Raw genomic sequence first — 15,888 nt, forward strand, 5'->3', positions numbered from 1 at the left:
TAGCCTTCCAGAAATGGGCTTAAGGGTTCATTCTTTGTATACATGGTTTCCAAAGTGTGGTATACACACCCCACAGTATATACAGTATAAACCACTGAGGTGTAGAGAGAAAATATTAGAACTTATCTTATTCATATTTAATCTCTGTAAAATATTCATTTTATGTATGGTTTTTATAATGCTCAAATCAGCAGTTAGTAGTAGTACTACTTAATATTTAGTAGTACTTAGTAGGACATTGGTAAAGTAGTTCAAGTTCATATATATATATATATATTTATATATATATATTTACATATGTAATTTATAAATAAGTAAAACCCCATATATTTGGCACACTCATACTCAATAGGATACAATATGATATATTAAAAAAAAATAGAGTCTGAGATCACAGTATTTTTTCTTAAAGGATACAGTTTACTATTTTAAAAGCTTCACCTTAAAAGAAATTAGGCAATTTTATCTCCAAATACTTTTTAAATGTTGCCAATTTTCTGCAGTAATGTGTTGTCCAAACACCTGACAACAGAGTGAAGATCATAGGTTGATTGTTTCCTTTCAGTTTTCAGGGACAGTACTTTTATGATTTTTCTCCAAGTTTGAATGACAACCTTAGAGGCAAAGTCTTTTCCAGATTAACACTATGTCTCTGATATACTTGAAATCCAGAAATATCTTTAAAGAAGGCAACTATAATCATGCAGTGAAAGAAAAGTTGTGGGGTAAGGAGAAAACTGATTAAGAAACAAAGAAGGACAATTAATGAAGGCCCAAAGCAGAAAGCAAGAAATTATTCCAGAAGGATGGAAAATGTAGTTAGAGAACAAACCCACATTCAAGTCAGGAATATCTTCTGAATTATTGAAATCTGAATGACTCTCATATTCTATTAAAGAGGGAAAATGGTATTGGAATAAATATTAAAAGGAGTCAAAATCTAGGAGGCATTACTCTTGTCTGAATATTATTAGCTTCCTTCAGTGTACGTATCTGTCCATCCTTTTCCACAAACTCTTATATTAACCCCTCACTCTATCAGTGCTTTCTACAGAGGAAATACCAGGAGGATTCTGGTTAAAAATATGTGTGTGTAGATCACACTCATAGCTGAAGCTATTTCTATAGCACAGCAGGATCATAGAGTGAAAAGTGAAAAGTTAAGCTAATAATTTACTAAGATGACATTATTTGTGTTTAGTCATTAAGTTGTGTCCGATTCAGCGACCCCATGTACTGTAGCCTGCCAGACTGCCCTGTCCATGGGATTCTCCAGGCAAGAGTACTAGAGTGGGTTGCTATTTCCTTCTTCAGGTGATCTTCCTGACCGAGTAGTCAAACCTGCGTCTCTGCATTGGCAGGCGGATTCCTTAACATTGAGCCATCAGAGAAGCCCAAGTTGATATTAGTTGTTCTAATTTCATTTCAACCAATGTGATTTCAGCCTATCATGGTGCCAGGCCTATATTTGGGATTGAAAATAGGTGAGACCTAGTTTCTGTCTTCAGACAGCTGACCACTTTGGGCTGGAACATAATAGCTTCATGAGATGCTGAGTTTCGCCCCACCCCACCCCCACCCCCGCCCCCTGACAAAATAGAAAAAGAGCCAGGGGTTGATTGTGAGGGGCTGGGGGCAGTGAAAAAAAACTGCCTGGGAGCATCAGAGAAGATGACATGTGAATAAGGCCTTAGAGGATATAAAGGATGGTTTCAAATGAAAAAGCTAAGAGGAGGGAGAAACGGCATGAGTAAAGGCAGGAAAGTAAGGAAGACCATGTCTCATTGGAGGAGATGTGAGGAGACCAATGTAGGAGAAAAATGGAGGCAGAGTTTGGCCTTTCTCTTGGAGATGGTGGCACATCATTAGAGGGTATTTTAATTTTTTAAAGTAAAAGATTGGCGTGTACTGGTCTAGTGACAGTTCAGAGGACAAATTGAAGCTGGGAGCAGGGTAACCATTTAGGAAACTACAAAAATAATCCAGATCACAACTCTTAAAGAGTAGAACTGGGGAAGTCATAGTGGGTTTAGCAAGAAGAGAACTAATGTAAAGGAAATTTCTGGTTTTAAAATCAACAGAACTTGATACCTTTATGCTAAGATGGTAGAAAAGAACAGGGATTCAGAGTTGACTATCAGTGTGCAATACAGAAATCATTGCAGTGGGAGGGAGGGAAGAATGGGCTGTCATTTGGTTTTGTTTTATTTTGATGGTAGGGGTAGCTGTTGTTAAGATGATGATGGGTTTAATTTATTGTTTATTAGCTGGGCTTCCCTGGTGGCTCAGCAGTAAAGAATCTGCCTGCAATGCAGGAGTCACAGGAGACATAGGCTCGATCCCTGGGTCAGGAAGTTCTCCTGGAGGAGGAAATGGCAACCCACTCCAGTATTCTTGCCTGGAGAATCCCTATGGACAGAGGAGCCTGGGGGGCAACAGTCCATGGTGTTGCAAAGAGTTGAACATGACTGAAGCAACTTAGCATGACATCATTTCAATAGTCATAAACCATAAGTTTGACTTTTGGGGAGTTATATCATTCCATGAGTTTCAACACATGTATTTATACATTCAGGTAACCACCACCACTATCAGGATACGAAGTAGCTCCATCACCCTCAAACAATCTCTTGTATTGTCTCTGTAGTCCAGTCTCCTCCCTGCTCTCACCAACTCATAACCCTTGGCAACTAGTGACCTGTTCACCATTCCTGTATTTTTATTTTTTCCAAAATGTCAGGTAAAATAATCATATATTATGTAACTTTTGAGGTTGACTTCTTGCACTCAGCGTTCATCCCAAACATGTGCATCAGTGGTTTGTTGGCTTTTATTAATGAGCAGTATTCTACGGGATGGATGTACCACAGGTAGTCTGGCCATTCACTTTTGAAGGACATTTTGATTGCTTTCAATTTGGGGGAATTGTGACTAGAGCTGTTATACATATTTATTTTTCCTCTTAGCAGAGATGTAGTTTTTCTCATTATTTTAAAAAGGAGGGGTAAAATATGCATAGAATAAAATGTCACCATTTTCAATAAAAACATTTTACTAAGTGTACAGTTGAAGGGCATTAAATTAAAAAGCATCTTTGTGTAGGTCTTTATGTGAACATATGTTTTCATTTATCTAGGGTGAGGAAGCAGGAGTGAGATCACACAGCCATTTGAGTAAGTATATCTTTAAATTGATAAGAAACTGCTAAACTCTTTTCCACAATGGTTGTACCATTCTGCATTCCTACCATCAGTGGGTGAGAGTTTTAGTTGCTTCATATTCTTGCCAGGAGTTGGTACTGGGGATTTTTTCCCCAACCTAATAGGGTGCAGTGATAGCTCATTGTGGTTTTAATTTGCATTTCTTTAATTGCTAATGATCTTGAGAACCTTTTCACGTTGTTACTTTTGTCAAGTGTTTGTGAAGTGTCTCTTCAAATCTTTTGCGTACTTTAAGATTGGATTTTAAAGTTTAAAATTTGTGCTTCTTATGTTGATTTTTTTCAGAGGTGTTTATATATTTTGTATGTAAGTCATTCAGTGGATATATGATTTTCAAATATTTTCTCCCAGCTAGTAGCTTGACTTTTCATGTGTTTTGCTTAGGAAAAGTTTTAAATTTTGATCAAGGACAATTTATCAGTTTTTCTTAAATGGCTTGAGTTTTTGATGTCATACCTAAGAACTCTATGTAACATAAGGCCTCAAAGATATTTCTCTTCTGTGGTTTTCTAAAAGTTTTATAATTTTACATTATTTATAATCCATTTATTTTAAATTAATTTTTATTGGTTATAGTAAAATGGGATTTAGAAATTTGGATTCTAGGTGTTCATTAATAGTTTATAGAAGTGCAATCTTTTTTTTTGTATGTTGACCTTGACTCCTATGACTGTACCAAAGTCACTTATTCTAAAAGGATTATTTTGGTTGTGTTGATTTCTTGGGATTTTTCTGTGCTCATATCATCTGTAAATGTGCACCATTTTATTTCTTCCTTCTAATCTGGATGTCTTTCATTTTTGCTTCTTGAGGGAAGACTCTGCTGAGTACTCCCATTTAATATCTTGGGAACTATGAGATTTTCCACTCTGGCTATTGGGAATCATCCATTATTTCTGGTAGGAGGTGAGCCCTAGGCATTGTTCCTTCTAATCCTTTTGAGTGTTCCCTGCCAACTCTGGGTTTTTGATAATTTCTTCATATGCCTGTAAGATCAGTTCTCAACTGAATGATCCTTCTCTGCAGTTTGCTGTCCATGCAGCCCTCTCTCCTGGTACCTTAACCTCCTTTGCCTTCTTGGACTTTCCCTCCGTGCCCTCAGCTCAGGGAACCTGCTGGCTCTGCCTCAGTTCCCCTTCCTACATCAGTGACCTGATATTTTTCTGCAGACAGTAAGCAGGGGTGATCAGATCATAAGGCTTATCTCTATTCTTTGGGTGATGATAACATACAGGTTATTGCCCTAGAAATGTTTGCAAAAGTTTCTGGAAGAGGTCAGTTGAGCACAAGAGAACAAGGATCTACTGGATTAGTTCACCAGTAAGGAATTTGCAGCTTCCAAGCATGAGTGGATGAAAACTGTGAGTCACATTCCAAGAATCTCAGTAAAATGGGAATAGCAGTATCATCATTGTCATCATCATCTTCACCACTGTTACTTCACAGAGCTCTTACTCTGAGATGAGACGGGAGTCTCCTATGCATTACGACATTCAAGCCTGGTGGTGGCCATGAAGACGTTTCTCTCAGATCCGCAACCCGTGGAAGCGTAATTGAGCAACAGTCCCGCCTCCTGCCCTCTGGTCTGCTTTGTCTGCTGTGCCTGCCACAGCCTTTTCCAGTCAGTGACCCAGTGCCACATGGACACTAGCGCATGCCTGTTATTATGAGATACAAGTGACTGACTCCAGCGCTCCTCATTGAGCTCGCTGAAACTTCCTTAGAGCTGTACTGTCATCTAATACTTTCCCTGCTCCAGGTCCCTTGTTTCCTTCTTGTCTCCACAGCATCAGTCAGTCCTGCCTTCTGGTCGGACACCTCTTTTCCTTTGGCTTCTCAGTTTCCCTTGCAGGCAATTTCCTCATTCAGGCTCTGGCAGCACCATCTTGGTCTCTGCTTCTCAGAGTGTCTGAAATAACATTCCTGAAATAACTCTAGGAGGCAGGAATACTCTTTGTTATAAACTAAATTGTGTCCCCCTAAAATCCCTGTATTGAAGTCCTAGTCCCCAGTTTGTATTTGGAGATACAGCCTTTTCAGGAGGTTATTAAGGTAAAGTGAGGTGGTGAGGGTGGGGCCATAGTCTGGTAGGGCTGATGTCCTTAGAAGAAGAGCATGAGAAACCAGAGATCCCCCTCTTACTGCGTGCAGAGGAGAGGCCATGTGTGGATGCAGTGAGAAGGCGGCCACCTGCAAATCAGGCAGAGACTCACCAAAACCACCCCTACTGGCAGCCTGAGCTTGGACTTTTGGGCTCTAGAACTGTAAGAAAATAAACATCTTTTATTTTAGCCACCCAGTATGTGGTATTAATCCAGGAAGCCTAATGAACTATCATTGCATCCCTTTTACAGGTATTGGACCCTGAAGACTGGGTCACACAGATCATTATTGGCTGATCCAATAGTAGATCCTAGGGCAGTGTGGCTATGAATTTAGCCCATCATAGCTGAGCTGTCTTGTCACTCCCTGAGCCTTGGAGGATGGGGAGATGTGTTCCCTGTGGGTAGAGACTCTAAACTCAAATGAGTTTAGAGGGAAGCTTGGAAAGAGGTGGAAGGGAGTTTGGAGAACTCTCACTCTGCCTCCTGGCTTGAGTGGGAAAGCAGCCTTTACTTACAAGTGAAGCCATTTCTCTAGGTTGAGAGGAGCATTTGGAGGCAAGGATGGGGTATCTAAGTGATATTTCTTGTTGAACTCTTAGAAATGCCATGGAAGAAGCTTAGTCTTTGAGCAGAAAAAAAAAATTTAACATTTAAGAACATTCCTGGAGATAAGACTTTGTTTCTATACACCATTAGGTGTCAACATGTTGGGCCATGAACAGCCTAGCAGAAGTAAGTCACCATATGTGGCTGCAAGGAGACCTGCACTGAATTGTAGCAAGAAGCACATGAAGGCCAGGGGAATGTGAGCCCACAGAGGAAAGTGTGGGAAAAACCCTCTTTGTGAACTTCTGAACATGTTTAGCAAGAGAGCCAATACTGAGGAAATTCCAGCTGTTGGTGCCTAGACATAATATCTGAGCAGTTACTGACTTTTACTTTTCATGACAATGTTTTTGTGCCTTGTAGACACAGCTAAGATGTGATGAATGTAAATAATGTAGTACATGTTGTCATATCTTGCCGAGTTGCTTTAAGCTCAACATTAGCAAAATCCATCTTGTTTAAGTAGAGTTTTCAATACTTATTTGCTTTTGTAGTACAGAGATAAGTTATTTTGCTTGTAAGATGATTTGATTAAAAAAATAGCTTATTTCATGAGAAAAAATGATGTGTTAGATATTGTTTTATGTCCCCATGTCTCGTCATCTTTTAGGCAGATAGAAATGTGATCCTTCAGTGTCACTTTTCCACTCCTGTTGTAAAAACTACACCAGTTCATCCGTCAGTGATAGAGTTTGAGGGGAAATAACATTCCCTTGACTAAAGGAGTCCAAATGTTGTTTTATTTAAATATCTAACTTCCTGGAAAATTTGATGTGGGTGGTGTGTGTGTATGTGTGTGCGTGTATGCGCACGTATGTTGCTGTGAGTAAACAGGAAGGCTTTGAAATGATACACTACAAGGATTTAAATCCAGATTCTCTTGTAGTTTCTATTTGAGTGGGTTTTATTTTGTTAGTGTTCTTATCCTCTTCATTACAGAGTCCTAAATTAATTACCCCACTCTTTTTTTAAAAAGATATTCTGAAGTGGTACCCCACAGACATAATGTTATGACAATGGAATTTTAGTTCTTTGGTTGACTGCTTGCAAAATTTTGTTTGGACAAGAATGCAGGACATTGGCTTTTTTAACACAGCGTATAGCCTCTTTCTTTTTTTTTCTTTCAAGAAATTACTTGTGGGAAAATAGTTGAGGGTATCTTATTAATGATTTTTCCTCTTGAATTGTTTATTTCCCACCCCATCCTTCAGCTCTTTGTAACTAAAAACGAGCTCCAGTTCCTCATCTTGGTTACAGTGGTTTAGATGTTTGTTGGTATGTGAGTTTGTTTAGAAAAGTTTGTGTGATTTCTCTTCTTTTTTTCTTTTTTCCCCCCAGTGATCTCAGTTTGCTAAACATTGCATAACTTGTAAAAAATGTAGTAGATTATTCTTTGGCCTCCCTAAAGTTTGTAGTCATTGCTGTTTTTCACTTCAGTCACTTAGATTATTTTATGAAACCAGTCCAACCCCCAAAGTTGTTTGCTTTTGGCTTTGACCCTGGGTGGAGGTGGGCTCTGATATTTATGAACTTTGATTATTTTCTGTCTTATGTAGGCAAGGACCTGAGAATTTTCAGCAGTTTCCCTGCAGCCATGGAAAACTATATTCAATGAAGCCCTTGCCATACACTGCTTAGTCTGCAATTCTCTTTGATGTACAGAACTCTGCAAATGTTTCTTGGCCAAGAATTGAGGCAGTTCATTGCAGGGGAGTGGTAGGAAACATAGGAGCATAGGTGATTGACTCTTAAAAAGGAAGATCTTAAAAAAGATCATTTGGTCCCGAAGTATCAAATATGTGGCATGAATACCACTACTCTTCCCCTCCACGCCCATAGCAGACATCACTATCAATCATGTCTCTTTCTGTCGAGTCATCCATAGCCACATGATCTTTCAACATGGTATCCCAGGGCTTCTGTCAAAATGCCAGTGGCATTGGCATATGAGATGGAATCTCTATCGGTAGATTGTATGATATATTTATAAACACCTGGACACACAGGGAAGTTCTGAGCAAGGCTGAAGGGCATTGGAATTAAGAACAGAGGCTCGAGAGTGAAATGATGTGAGCCATACCACTTGTTGGCTGTGTGATTTGAGGCAGAGTTCTTCATTCTTGTGAGCCTGTTTCCTTGTCAGTAAAGTGTGGATTATTATAGAGGCTACATCATAGGACTGCTGGAAAGGTTGAACTAAAATAATTCCCAGCACTGCTCAATAAATGTGAGATAACCATTTGAGATATTATTATTAGGGACAGTTTCTTGTTTATGATTATTACAAAGCTGCTGCTGCTAAGTCGCTTCAGTCGTGTCCGACTCTGTGTGACCCCATAGACGGCAGCCCACCAGGTTCCGCCATCCCTGGGGTTCTCCAGGCAAGAACACTGGAGTGGGTTGCCATTTCCTTCTCCAATGCATGAAAGTGAAAAGTGAAAGAGAAGTCACTCAGTCATGTCCGACTCTTCGCGACCACATGGACTGCAGCCTACCAGGCTCCTCCGTCCATGGGATTTTCCAGGCAAGAGTACTGGAGTGGGATGCCGTTTCCTTCTCCATATTACAAAGCTAGTTAGGACTAATCTGGGTTTCCCAACTTCAGCATTACTGAAATTTAAATGGTCACATACTTACTTGTTATAGCAGCTGTCCTGTGCCTTGTAGGATAACGTTCATCAGCATCCCTGACCTCTACCCACTAGATGTCAGTAATCCCATCCCACATTTGTCCCAGTTGTGACAAATATCTCTAGACTTTCCCAGATGTCCCTTTGGGGCAAAATTGTCCCAGTTAAGAACCACTGGACTAGACCCAAGTTCACGTATAGATGGTGTTGTGTGAGTGTGTATGTGTTTATATTTTGTCCAGGTTTATTGAGACATATGGACCCATTGTGTAAGTTTGAGGTACACAGTGTAATGATTTTATATATATGCATATACTGTAAAGTGATTACCATGTTCAGATAACACATTGATCACATCAGGTAGTTACAGTTTGTGTGTGGGTGTGTGTGTGGTGGCAGCTTTTAAAATCTACTCTCCTAGATACTTTAAAATACACAATACAGTATTGTTAACTGTAGACACAATATCATACATCCCCTGGAGCTTACTCATTTTATAACTTGAAGTTTGTACCCTTTGACCAGTAGTACCTATTCCCCCATCCCTGGAGACCACCAGTCTATTCTGTTTTTATGAGTTTTGTTTTTTTAGATCCCACATGTAAGTAAGATGATACAGGTTGTACCTTTAAGTTTGGCTTAGTTCACTTAGCATAACACCCTTAAAATTCATCCATGTTGTGATAATGTCAGAATTTCTTTTTTATTGTTGACTAGTATTCATGTGTGTGTATACTGTATTTTATTTACTTATTCATCTGTTGGTGGACACAAATTGTTTCTATTTCTTGGCTATTGTAAATAGCACTGCAATGAACATACGGGTGAAGATAGCTCTCAGAGGTAGTGATTTTATTTCCTTTGGATATATGTATACCCAAAACTAGAATTGCTGGATTATATAGTAGTTCTTCTTTTAATTTTAAAAGTAATCTCTATACTGTTTTCCATAGGAGCTATGGTTTTTTTTTTTCACGTTAATATACTTGTGCCTGAACCCATTGTCAGAGATACTGATTCTTTTGGCTTTGTCTCTAAGCTCCAGGAACTTAAAAAAAATTTTTTTTTTGTACCTGTGGCTTTGACATTCCTGCCTTCATGTCAGGCTACAACTTTTTCAATTTACCAGCCTGGGTACAGTTTTGAATAGCAGATTAATAGGTCCAAGTTTTAATTATGTTTTTGTAATAGAATTTAAAGTAATTTCAAGGAAAATGTTCACAATATAAGTTTCAGTGATAACAGCTATGTTCTAAATTGTGTAATAATAATAACTTGGGTATAATTAATTCACGTACTTACTGTGTGTTAGATGCTAGGCTCTGAACTTACTGTTCCTCCTGTCATTTTTTGTGACAGTGCACAAAGGAAGCACTATTTTTGCCATTTTACAGATGATGGAACAGAGACACAGACAACTTTGCCCAAGGTCCCAAAGCTACTAAGTGTCAGAACAGGGCAGCAATGCTAGGCTTTTTGTCTATGGTACAGACAAAAACATGCATGCTAGAGAAAGATCTAGAAGAATGTATGCCCAGATGTTTACCTTGATTATTTATAGATGATAGGATTATGGGTATTTGTTACTATACTTAGTGTTTTGCAAATTTTCTGCTTTGTGCATTCATTAATTTCTTAAAGTATTAAAAAACAAAGTTAAAATTATGCAGTCCTGGGACTTTTTTAAAACAAGTGATTATATTTACCACAGTTTACTTCCCATTTGTTTGGTCTTGCTTATGATTGATTGAAAAACAATAGGAGTTACATTTGAATTTTTTATTTTGGATACCATAATGGAAACGTGAAGCCCCTTAATGTAATATGTAGCTATTTAGAAGTGGGGGTTGTACACATCTGTAAGGTGCTTTTCCCATATAAGTTTGTTTTGTTAAGTAATCATATGGAATTTTAAAATAAACAAGATCCAAAAGAATGTTGTTCTTCAAGATTTCCAGCCTTAGGAAATTACATGCTGTTTCAAAGATGCTACCAGTGAAACATCTTCTCTTGAATTTCACTTTTGATTATGGCCTTTAAAGCTACTTTCTGAACCAGACAAGAAAACCAGGCTTCATTATTTCAGCAAATGCCAGGAGCTACCTGCTTGATTGCCCCCCAAGGCATGCTCTGAATTTCTATTTGGTCATTTTCAAATATCAAACAGAGCCACATGGGTAAAATTTACCATAAGAGGCAGTGCTTTACCTAATGTCTTGTTTTCTCATGGAAATTCCAAAAATGGAAATCGAAATGGGCTTTGATGAATGGAATCCTTGTGAGCGTAAGTGCACAGACCCTTATGGTGACTACTTTCACGTGTGCTGCATTCATGTGATGCTTAAATTCAAATGTTTGTGTTCATTTGCATTATTTTAGAGTTCTCCATCATGGGTTTCAGTTCTTAATATGGTATTTGCCTGGCTTTATTCACCGTGGCATATGTTTCCAATTTTTAATAACTTTGAAGGATTCCTGTGTGTCTGCTGTTAAAATTGAGAGGTCTTGGTGACTCTGGGGTCCAGGTGAAACTATGTCTAAAAGAATATGTGTAAATACATATGTTGAGCTAGGAGACGTAAAGATCACCAGAGGCCCAAGGTTCTACTTTGTTAGATCTGACATGTAAGACTGGGCAGTGGTGGAATCCCAAGTGGGTGGTGACTCCCCCTGCCCCTCCCGCCCCTCACCCCACTACAGGTACTCTCCTGGGGTATCCGTGAGCTCTCTGTCAGCACATCCACATTCTTGTCTTTGGAACTCCTGTTAAGGAAAACTTCATTTCTGCCTGAATCTCTCCTTTCTAAGTTCAGAATCATTATCAATATTTTACATGAAGGAAGGAAAGGCCAAAAGAGATGGGAGTCTTTGATGATAGGGTGATCTTGTCACTTGATCATTGATTTGTTTGGTCATTCATTCATTCAAATATTTAAGTGCCCGTTACATGCTACTGAGGAATATGCAGTGCACAAAAGAGACAGATCTCTGTCTTCATGGAGCTTATTTCTAGGGAAGGAGATAGATAATACATGAGTAAATAAATCAGGAAACAATCAGAACTGTACATAGTAATTTTGAAGGAAGAGGAGGGGGAGGGGTGTATCTGGAAGAGGTCAGGGAATGTTTCTCCGAGTAGGTGATATTTCAGCTGAGACCCCAAGGCTGGAAAGATCTAGCCACGCAAAGAATCTGAAGAAGAAGATCATGCCAGGCAAGTTGAAGGCTCCAGTGCTCCTTGCACATCATAAAAAACATGGAGTAATTGTACAGTCAATACATCAAACAGGTATAAAGTAATACTAGCCTAAATAAAGCTTTCCTGACATAGGTAAATTTTAGAAGAATGTGTAAGGACACAGGCTTCCCCAGTGGCTCAGTGGTGAAGAATCCACCTGCAGTGCAAGAGATACAGGAGATGTGGGTTTGATCCCTGGGTTAGAAAGATCCCCTGGAGGAGGAAATGGCAATCCACTCCGGTATTCTTGCCTGAGAAATCTCATAGACAGAGGAGCTGGGAGGGCTACAGTCCATGGGGTCGCCAAGACTTGGACACGACTGAGCACACACGCATGAGACAGGATTGTGATCTAAACTCTATTTTCTTTCACGATAAACCAGAAAAACCAATTTTCACATGGGCACTTAACCAAGGGCTGTTGTAGGAGTTAAAACTGTGAGAGAAGCCAGGGTCTTCTGCTTTAAGATTCTCTTTGCTCTAGAAAAATCTGGCTTTATTGGATATTGGAACAGAGCATTTTTTGAATGTGTGTGTTTGCTCTGCTCACATGATTTTTTTTCCCCAGAAGGAGACCAAACTGTTTATAGGAAAGATAGAAACAAACAAACAACTGGGTAATATGCTTCTAAACATTCAGAAACATGTGACCTTCCAGCCAGCACAGATATCCAGTGGGTAAACAGCAGGCCAGCCATGCTTGATGCTCTTGGAGCACACATGCCTCTGCTTCCTTGGGGATAGCAATGTAAATTACACAGACCATTATCGTCTCTTCTTCAGAATTCTAACTTCCGAATACTGACCCAGAAAATGCACAGTTTGTTCCCCTGGAGCATAAGATTCATGCTGCCCCGACACCTGCTGGAAGGATGAAAGAAGATTTGATTGGCCCCTTCTACCTTTTGCTGTTCTGTGTCCTAAGACAAGCATCCAGAAGAGGCTATTTTCTGTTGCCTGGAGGAAAGACTCGTTCTATTGTGCCAATTGGAGTCTTGTAGAAATGCCAGAGTCATAATCTTCCCTCCACCATTTCTCTCTAGGCCCTGAACTCTTTTCAGTGGAATGCCACAGTTTACTTGGAACTAAGAAATGAGTTCTTGCTCTTTCATTCTCTTTCTTTCTCTCTCTCTCCCTGCTCCCCATCTCCTAAAAACAAAAAATTTGGTGTCATTTGTTTCTTTTACTCTTTTTAGGACCTCTGTCCTTCTAGCTAAGCTGGTATCTCAGATTAATTTACAGAGTGCCCTACTCTTTCCACTGTTGGTAAATCAACCTTCAGCTTCCTTTGTGGTAGGTTCTTAATGCCCATCTTACCATTATTACTCATTTTCTCCCCTATTTTTACCCACTGTCTCAAAATATACAGAAGTTTTATTTGGAATTTTCTTACAGTTGAAGTGATAACTTTATTTTTCTCTTTGGCTGTGCTGGGTCTTGGTTGTTGCATGCAGGCTTTCTTTAATTGCAAACAGCAGGGGCTACTCTTCATTGTGGTGCCTAGACTTCTCATTGCGGCGGCTTCTCTTGTTGCCGAGTATGGGCTCTAGAGTGCATGGGCTCAGTAACTGTGGCACACAGGCTTAGCTGCTCCGCACCATGTGGGATCCTTCCAGACCAGAGGCAGAACCCATGTTCCTTGCACTGGCAGGTGAACTCCAAACCAGTGGACCACCAGTGGAGTCCCCTAAGTGATAACTCTTGACAGGAGATACCATTTTTGCTGACTTGGTCAGTTTATATTGGTAGCTACCATTTTTAGTTTCCTCTAAAAAACAGTTCCATTGAAAAATTACACATAATTCATGGAGAAATTAACCAGAATGTAAGCTCCATGAGGACAAGGATTCTCATCCTTTTTTACTCCTCTTTCCTTATGTCTCATGTAGTGCCTGGTACACAGTATAGCAAGCAGTGAATATTTGTTTTGTGAATGACTGAATGAAATTGACGTCAGGCTTGCATGTGTGAGGGAGGGGCCCTTGCAGATGCCCACTTCTGCTTCTCATAAGGTTCCTCCAACATTAGAATGAATCCTTAGAGTCACATTAGACATAAAATCATCAAGATGCCAAAGGTAGCAAAAATCTTAGAAACAAACATTTGTTTTCTTTCCCCAAACTGTTCTATGAATCTAGTAATCATTCAGACACTTCCATCATTGATCATTAAAACAGCAAGCTGGGCTACATAAGTTGTTCACGAGCTGTGAAGAGAGTGGATGAGCTAGTACCGAAAAGGTGGACTTAGTGACAGTCACTGGCCCCTCCACACAATACACTGTTCTGAAGCTCCCTGCACGTGAGATGCAGATGTCCTTGATTCCCAGAAGAAGGGGAGTTTTAATTAGGAATCCAGGTGAAGTTTCTGCCTGATGTAAATCCTATGCATCATCTTATGACATGCAGTAACTTAAAGTTCTGATTCTATTCATTGCCACTTCCTTTATTGCATTTTGTTTTTAGACTGACAGAAAGCTGACTACATATATGACATTGTTTATGGAGTCTCAGACTCTAGTAATTAGTCTGCTTGATCGTGATGGAATGAGGGTTGGTGCCAAACCTCCTTTTCTCAGAAACTATAAAAGCAGTGACAAACCTAAACATCATATTAAAAAGCAGAGACATCACTTTGCTGACAAAGGTCTGGTTAGTCAAAACTATGGTTTTTCCAGTAGTCATCTATGGACGAGAGAGTTGGACCATAAAGAAAGCTGAGCGCCAAAGAATTGATGCTTTTGAACTGTGGTGTTGGAGAAGACTCTTGAGAGTCCCTTGGACTGCAAGGAGATCCAACCCATCCATCCTAAAGGAAATCAGTCCTGAATTTTCATTGGAAGGACTGATATTGAAGCTGAAGCTGCAATACTTTGGCCACCTGATGTGAAGAACGGATTCATTAGAAAAGACCCTGATGCTGGGAAAGATTGAGGGCAGGAAGAGAAGAGGATGACAGAGGATGAGATGGTTGGATGGCATCACTGACTCAATGGACATGAGTTTCAGCAAGCTCTGGGAGTTGGTGGAAGACAGGGAAGCCTGGTGTGCTGCAGTCCTTGGGGTCGCAGGGTCGGATACAACTGAGCAACTGAACTGAATAAAGAGGTTTATACAGTCAGCAAAAACAAGACTGGGAGCTGACTGTGGCTCAGATCATGAATTCCTTATTGCAAAATTCAAACTTAAATTGAAGAAAGTAGGGAAAACCACTAGACCATTAAGGTATGACCTAAATCAAATCCTTTAACAATTTTACAGTGGAAGTGACAAATAGATTAAGGGATTAGATATGATAGAGTGCCTGAAGAATTATGGATGGAGGTTCAAAACATTGTACAGAAGGCAGTGATCAAAACCATCCCCAAGAAAAAGAAATGCAAAAAGGCAAAATGGTTTTCTGAGGAGGCCTTACAAATAGCTGAGAAAAGAAGAGAAGCAAAAGGAAAAGGAGAAAAGGAAAGATATATCCATCTGAAGGCAGCGTTCTAAAGAATAGCAAGGAGAGATAAGAAAGCCTTCCTAAGTGATCAATGCAAAGAAATAGAGGAAAATAATAGAATGTTTAACGATAGAATAGAATAGAAAACAATCGAATGGTTCTATTGAAGAGAATAGATCTCTTTAAGAAAATTAGAGATACCAAGGGAACATTTTATGCAAAGATGGGCACAGTAAAGAACAGAAACAGTATGGACCTAACAGAAGCAGAAGATATTAAGAAGTGACAAGAACACACAGAAGAATTATACAAAAAAGATCTTCATGACCCAGACAACCACAATGGTGTGATCACTCACCTAGAGCTAGACATCCTGGAGTGCAAAGTCAAGTGGGCCTTAGGAAGCATCACTACGAACAAAGCTAGTGGTGGTGATGGAATTCCAGCTGAACTATGTCACATCCTAAAAGATGATGCTATTAAAGTGCTGCACTCAATATGCCAGCAAATTTGGAAAACCCAGCATTGGCCACAGGACTGGAAAAGGTCAGTTTTCATTCCAATTCCAAGGAAAGGCAATGCCAAAGAATGTTCAAACTACCGCACAGTTGTACTCATTTCACATGCTAGCAGAGTAATACTCAAAA

At 39.6% G+C, this 15,888-nt stretch overlaps 1 protein-coding gene across 3 annotated transcripts in view; it reads left to right on the forward strand.

Annotated features, from left to right (window-relative positions):
• The window catches only part of FOXP1 (forkhead box P1), a 714,382-nt gene that overhangs the window by 59,297 nt on the left and 639,197 nt on the right, over nt 1-15,888 (forward strand). For 2 of the 3 annotated variants that reach the window (XM_055557289.1, XM_055557295.1), the window contains exon 2: nt 3,137-3,173. The exons of the other annotated variant lie outside the window; for it this stretch is intronic. The gene's annotated coding sequence lies outside the window, so the exon portion shown is untranslated. The remainder of the gene's footprint in view (nt 1-3,136; nt 3,174-15,888) is intronic. 3 annotated transcript variants of the gene reach the window in all.

The sequence above is a fragment of the Bubalus kerabau genome, chromosome 20 (assembly GCF_029407905.1).
Source record: "Bubalus kerabau isolate K-KA32 ecotype Philippines breed swamp buffalo chromosome 20, PCC_UOA_SB_1v2, whole genome shotgun sequence".
Taxonomy (NCBI): Eukaryota; Metazoa; Chordata; class Mammalia; order Artiodactyla; family Bovidae; genus Bubalus; species Bubalus kerabau.